Here is a 7,040-nt window from a genome sequence, read left to right on the forward strand (position 1 = left end):
CCTGGTAGGCTGCAGTCCATGGGGTCGCTAAGAGTCGGACACGACTGAGAGACTTTACTTTCACTTTTCACTTTCATGCTTTGGAGAAGGAAATGGCAACCCACTCCAGTGTTCTTGCCTGGAGAATCCCAGGGACCGGGGAGCCTGGTGGGCTGCCGTCTCTGGGGTCGCACAGAGTCGGACACGACTGAAGTGACTTAGCAGCAGCAGCAGTAGGAAGGGAAGGTCAGGTGAGAATATTCTTGGGAACTGACAAACTGTTGTCCCCAAAACAAATTTCCTCTTTTTCATGGAAACCTCAGCCGGGCTCAGCAGGCCTTTTACCTGACTGCATGGGACCCACTCAGATTATCTGAGATCGTTTCCCTAGTTCAAAGTCAACTGACTATGGACTTTGATCACGTTTACAGAATACCTCCATGCAACACTTACAATTTGCTGGTGTGGTGGTTCAGTCGAAAAGTCCTGTGCAACTCTTGGCAACCCCATGAACTGCAGCACACCAGGCTTCCCTGTCCTTCACTCACCCCCAGAGCTTGCTCAAACTCACGTCCATCGAGTCTGTGATGCCATCCAACCATCTCATCCTCTGTCGTCCCCTTTTCCTCCAGCCTTTGACCTTCCCCAGCATCAGGGTCTTTTCCCGTGAGTTAGCTCTTCACATCAGGTGGTCAAAGTAGTGGAGCTTCATCTTCAGCATCGCTGCTTCCAATGATTATTTAGTGTGAGTGTTAAGTTAAATAGTGTCTCACCCAAAAAGGTATGTTGAAATCCCAACTTCTGGTATCCATGAAAGTGATCTTATTTGGAAATAGGTAGGGTCTTTGTGGGCTTCTCTCAGTGGCTCAGCAGTAAAGAATCCACCTGCAATGCAAGAGCCACAGGAGACTCGGGTTTGATCCCTGGGTCAAGAAGATCCCCTGGAGAAGGAAATGGCAACTCACTCCAATATTCTTGCCTGGAGAATCCCATGTACAGAGGAGCCTGGCGGGCTACAGTCCTTGGGGCCATAAAGAGTCAGACACGACTAAGCAACTTTCAGGTTCATACTGAATTAGGGTAGTCCTAAATCCAGTGACTGGTGTTCTTCAAAGAAAAAGGGAAGGAGGTTTATTTATTTATTTATTTTTAATATTTTTGGCTGTGCCACACAGCATGGGGGATCTTAGTTCCCCAATCAGGGATCGAACCCACCACCCCTCCCTGCACTGGAACTATGGAGTCTTCACCACCAGGAAAGCCCCTGAGAGGGAGGTTTAGACACACACACAGCCACATGAAGATGCAGCCAGGGATTGGACATGATACAGCTCCAAGCCAAGGGAACACTAAGGATTCCAATAGCTGCAACAGACTGAAAAAGAAGCATTTCTTTGTTCCCCGCTAGAGCCTTCCATGGCAACCTGTTCCTCCCAGTACCTCGAGTTTGCACTTCTGGCCTCCAGGGGAAAAAAAAAAAGTAAACTTGTATGGTTTTAACCCCCTGTGGTATAGGGTACTTTGTTACAGCTGCTGCTGCCTAGGAAATAGACACAGTGTCTGATTGAACCATCGCCAACTGTGTGAAGATGTGTGAGGTTAACACATCAAAAGACCATGACACCTGCCTCCCCTTCTTATCTGTCTGTCCTAACATTCTGCTCCTCCATGGAGCTCTTATCCTAGTTGGGGAAAACCCAACAAAAACATAAACATTGACATGTTGGCTCATGAGAGAGAGAGACAGAGAGATTGATGGAGGAGGGGGAGGGGTCCCTCATCCCAGCGGAAAGCCTAAAGTAGGCTGAGGGTCCCTGGTTGCCAAGGAAACGTATGGGACCTGGGGGTGGGGCTTGGGGGAGAGGGGGAGGGCGAGGGGGAGGGGGGAGGGGGGAGGGGGAGGTGCAAGCTGAGACCATTTAGGAACCAGTTCGGGCTGGGGTGGGGGTGGGGAGGAGGCTTGAACCAAGTAGGTGAGGGGAAAACGAAAAAACAAAACAAAACAAAACAGAGCATCCCACCTCTTAATAATTTTCATTTGTCTTTAAAGACACAAGAACTAGGCGTTCCGGCAGCTCAGACGGTAAAGCATCTGCCTTCGATGCAGAAGACAGTGGGTTCGATCGCTGGGTGGGGAAGATCCCCTGGAGGAGAACTCGGCAACCCGCTCCAATAGGCTTGCCTGGAGAATCCCCAGGGACAGAGGAGCTTGGCGGACTACAGTCCCTGGGGTAACACACCACAGCTACAGGCCTGTGGGTCCTCTCTTGTCCGTATGTCTTGATACTTTTATCTAAAATTTATTTTCTTGTCTCCTCTCCAGGGGCCTGTTTCACTTTCTTCAAAATGGGATTGTGTCTGTGTGTACAAGCTCAAGTGCTTTATATTTTCAAAATAGTTGTCTCCACTGAAACAGACCATTCTGAGTTGCTTAGGCACGCTTCTGACATTTTAGAATAGTCACAGAGGCACATACAGTTAGGGCTGAGACTCTCATCTGCCCCTCACCTGGATCCCCCCTACGTACGGATGGGCTTTGTCACAGCGAACAAATTGACCTTGGTCCATGACGATGAATTGGACTCCAGACCGTTTGTGGATTTCCCCAGTTCTTCCGCTGAGATTCTTTCTGCCCCGGAACAGAGTTCAGGCATCTGCTTGGGTGCCTCAGGGCGGGGCCAGGGTCTCCATCCTTCCTTGTTTTTGATGACCTTGTCAGTTTTGAGCAATGTTAGGCAGGTATTTTATAGAATGTCCTTCAGTTTGAGTTTGTGTCCCGTTTTTCTCATGATTAGGCTGGGATTGTGGGATTTGGGAGATGCTCAAGCTTTTCCTGACACTTCTTTGCTTATAATGTTTCAACAGACATGGCATGCCTGTGTGCCAGACCCATTTGACTCCTTGCAACCCCGTGGACTGACGCCCGCCGGGCTTCTCTGTCCATGGGATTTCTAGGCAAGAAGACTGCAGTGGGTTGCCATTTTCTTCTGCAGCGGAATCTTCCCGACCCAGGGATCCAACCTAGGTCTCCTGCATCTCCTGAATTGGCAGGTAGATTCTTTACCGCTGAGCTACCTGGGAAGCCTCCGCAGACATCAGTATATCCTAACCAAGAATCATACTTAAACTAGGAATCATGTGTTTAGCAGCTGTGATCATTTATTTACAATCATTTACTTAGTAGCTGTAATCTTTGTCCTCTTTCCTTAAGAATACAGAAAGCTATGGGAGATGCAGCCACCATTTGGTATTCTTAGCTCCTTATGTGAAACCTTTCCATCTTCAAATTCTGCCATTCTGGGAAGAACTGTAACATTTAAAACTTCAAACCTCTTTGGAATTATCTAGTCATTTGAAAAAGTTATTTTTGTCATCCAAGGGGGATCTATGCAAAGGCAAACTACCCCCCTTTTGGATCTTATTTCTAGTTTCCCTGCCCCAGAAATCATCTCAGATCATTCCTGTGCTTTTAGCCACCGTTCAGGCTGTGCCTTGGAAACCCGCTGACTGCTGAGGTCAGCTCCACATTCAAGTGACCGGACGGCAGTGTGTGGCCATGGGTTTCAATGGCTGCGGAGAGTCACCCGAAGCAGTCATTTCCAGAAATGTGACCTATTCTGATGGTTATCTAAAAAACACATTAAAACGTTCTTTCCCTTCCTCCCTCCTTTAGGGAAATTTTAAGAACTGTAGATGACATATATCTCACCTCAGTAAATGGCTTCAGTCAAGTGACCATAGCAACAGACGGGAAGAGTTTCTCACACACGTACTAGGGAGAAGCCCTGTGTTCCAATTCCTTTGAGTTTTATGGTGCTTTCCTGAATCTGCTGAGTTTTCTGTTTTTTTGAAGTCAAGTTTCAGTTCAGTTCAGTTGCTCAGTTGTGTCAGACTCTTTGTGACCCCATGGACTGTAGCATGCCAGGCCTCCCTGTCCATCACCAACTCCTGGAGCTGGCTCAAACTCATCAAGTTGGTGATGCCATCCAGCCATCTCATCCTCTGTTGTCCCCTTCTCTCCTGCCTTCAACCTTTCCCAGCATCAGGGTCTTTTCCACTGAGTCAGTTCTTCCCATCAGGTGGCCAGAGTATTGGAGTTTCAGCTTCAGCATCAGTCCTTCCAATGAATATTCAGGACTGAGTTCCTTTAGGATGGACTGGTTGGATCTCCTTGCAGTCTAACAGACTCTCAAGAGTCTTCTCCAACACCACAGTTCAAAAGCATCAATTCTCTGGCGCTCAGCCTTCTTTATGGTCCAACTTTCACATCCATACATGACTACTGGAAAAACCATAGCTTTGACTAGATGGACCTTTGTTGGCAAAGTAATGTCTCTGCTTTTTAATATGCTGTCTAAGTTGGTCCTAACTTTTCTTCCAAGGAGCAAGTGTCTTTTAATTTCATGGCTGCAGTCACCATCTGCAGTGATTCTGGAGCCCAAGAAAAGAAAATTTGTCACTGTTTCCATTGTTTACTGAGATGTAATTTACAAGCTTTCCTGGTGCCTCAGATGGTAAAGAATCTGTCTGTAATGCGGGAGACCTGGGTTTGATCCCTGGGTTGGGAAGATCCCCTGGAGGAGGGCATGGCAACCCGTTGCAGTATTCTTTCCTGGAGAGTCCCATGGATAGAGGAGCCTGGCAGGCTATAGTCCATGGGGCTGCAGAGTTGGACATGAGTGAGCAATTAAGCAGACTTCCTAAAAAAAGAGCTATAGTGGGCTTCTCTGGTGGCTCAGTGATAAAGACTCTGTCTGCAGTGCAAGATTGGAAGTAGACCCAGGTTCGATCCCTGGGTTAGGAAGATCCCCTGGAGAAGGGAATGGCAACCCACTCCAGTATTCTTGTCTGGAGAATCCCATGGACAGAGGAGCCTGGTGGGCTACAGTCCAGAGGGTCTCAAAGAGCCAGACACGACTGAAGCTCCTTAGCACACACGCACGTAGAGCGACGACATGTGTGCACTGCAGTGAGTTTGTCCTTTCCCCTGCTGAGGGACATCTGGGTTGTTTCCAGGATTGGGCATCTATGAGCCAACCTACAAGTGTACAGCCTTTTGTGTGAACCTACATTTTCACTCTCTTAGGTGACTTAAGTAGGAGGCAACGGCTGGGTTGTGTGTGCTGATCTTATCAGGTGGCTGTTCGTTTCATAAAAACATCAGAAAGGCCTTCTGATAAAGGCAGCGGAGGGAAAAAGAAATGCAAATATTCCACCTCCACGTACTTTCACCTATGCTTTTTTTTTTTCTTGCAGCTGCTGAATGTTCTTTGTCAATGTAGTGTTGAGCTTGACTATGTGGGAGATGATTTTTGTGCAGCGACTATTTATAAAATCTTCTTGTCTCCCAGGCTCCTTCTCCACGGTGACTTTTAAACACTAAATGCAGAAGTGGAAACAAACGGAGCGGGGAAGACAAATAAAAAACACATAATGTCTTATAATGAAATACGGTTACCAAAGTAGAGAGGGAGGAGGAACAGCCTTTTGACAATTACCGTCTCCTGTTATTTTGTAACTGTAACAGCCATGTACTTTGAGCAAACCCAGGCAGCTCCTTGGTTGCCATTCTGCATGTTGCTGGGTGGGTGGGCTTGGAAATTGTTCGCTGATCCAGCAGCAACGTGGTTTGTGCTTAGGAGGGCTGTAGGATTTGGAACTCCAGTAGATGGCCCACTTTGGAAAGTAGAATATGAATATTGGGGCTTCCCTGGTGGTTCAGATGGTAAAGAATCTGCCTGCAATACGGAAGACCCGGGTTCCATCCCTGGGTCGGGAAGATCCCCTGGAGGAGGGTGTGGCAACCCACTCCAGCAATCTTGCCTGGAGCATCCCATGGACAGAGGAGCCTGGCGGGGCTACAGTCCATGGGGGTTGCAGAGACTCGCACATGACTGAGCGACTAATACACACAAGGAAACAAGTCTACACTTGAATGCCCTGAAACCTGTACGTCGAGGCCACCTTCTCTGGCAAAAGGGGACTTTGCAGACGTGGCTCAGTTTAGAGCTTTGCGATGGAAAATTTATCGTGGATTATACAGTTTGGGCTAATTGAATCACCAGGATTGGGCAGGATGGGGGTTGTGCACTGGGAGAAGGACACGACCAAAGGGAGGTCACATGTCCAGGCCTTTGGGATCACACTGGAAAAGGCAAAAGGAGCCAGATTCTCGCCTGGAATCTCTGAAAGAACCAGCCTGCCAACAACTCAATGTTAATTAGCCCAGTGAGACCCGCAGGGGACCTCTGGCCTCCAGAATGGTCAGATAACAAGTTTGGCTTATCATTATTATTAATATATTTGTGGCCGCACTGGGGCTTCATTGCTGCGTGGGCTTCTCTCTAGTTGTAGTGAGCGGGGAGTTACTCTCTAGATGCGACGTGCAGACTTCTCACTGTGGGGGCTTCTCTGGTTGTGGAACTTGGGCTCTGTAGTTGTGGCCCATGGGCTTAGCTGCCCCCGTGGCACGTGGAATCTTCCCAGATCAGGGATCAAACCCACGCTCCCCCCTGAACTGGCAGGGGGATTCCTAACCCCTGATCACCAGGGAAGTCCAGATAATAAGTTTTATTTGTATTTTTTAAATTTTAAGCCATTAGGTGTGCGGTAATCCGTTGCAGCAACAAAAGGAAACTGATACAGCCCTTAACCTCTGTGAGACTGAACTTTCCTCCCCTGTGAAACGAATATAGGATCCCTACTGTATCTCCCCAGCAACGTCATAGGTTGCTATGGCAACAGATGAGGTCGTCTTTGAAAACTGTTTAGGAAACCATCAGAACACTTTGGCAGCTAGGAGAAGCCTCGGTTCTTCCTTTGCCCACCTGAGTCTGCTCCTGTCAAGAGAGGTTTAATTTCCCTGAGTCCTCCGAATGGCCTCCACCCTCTCTAAGTGGGTGGCTATCCCTAGGCATTTCTGTGCCTTTTTAGGACCCATCCCCATAAACAGAACACTATCGTGTTCCTTCTGCCTTTTCTTCAATATTAAAAGACGGGGTTCCTTCATATAACGTTTTATGAAAAGTGTTTTCTTTGTAGTTATTTTCGCTGTGTTGAGA

The sequence above is a fragment of the Bos mutus genome, chromosome X (genome assembly GCF_027580195.1).
Source record: "Bos mutus isolate GX-2022 chromosome X, NWIPB_WYAK_1.1, whole genome shotgun sequence".
NCBI classification, from domain to species: Eukaryota; Metazoa; Chordata; class Mammalia; order Artiodactyla; family Bovidae; genus Bos; species Bos mutus.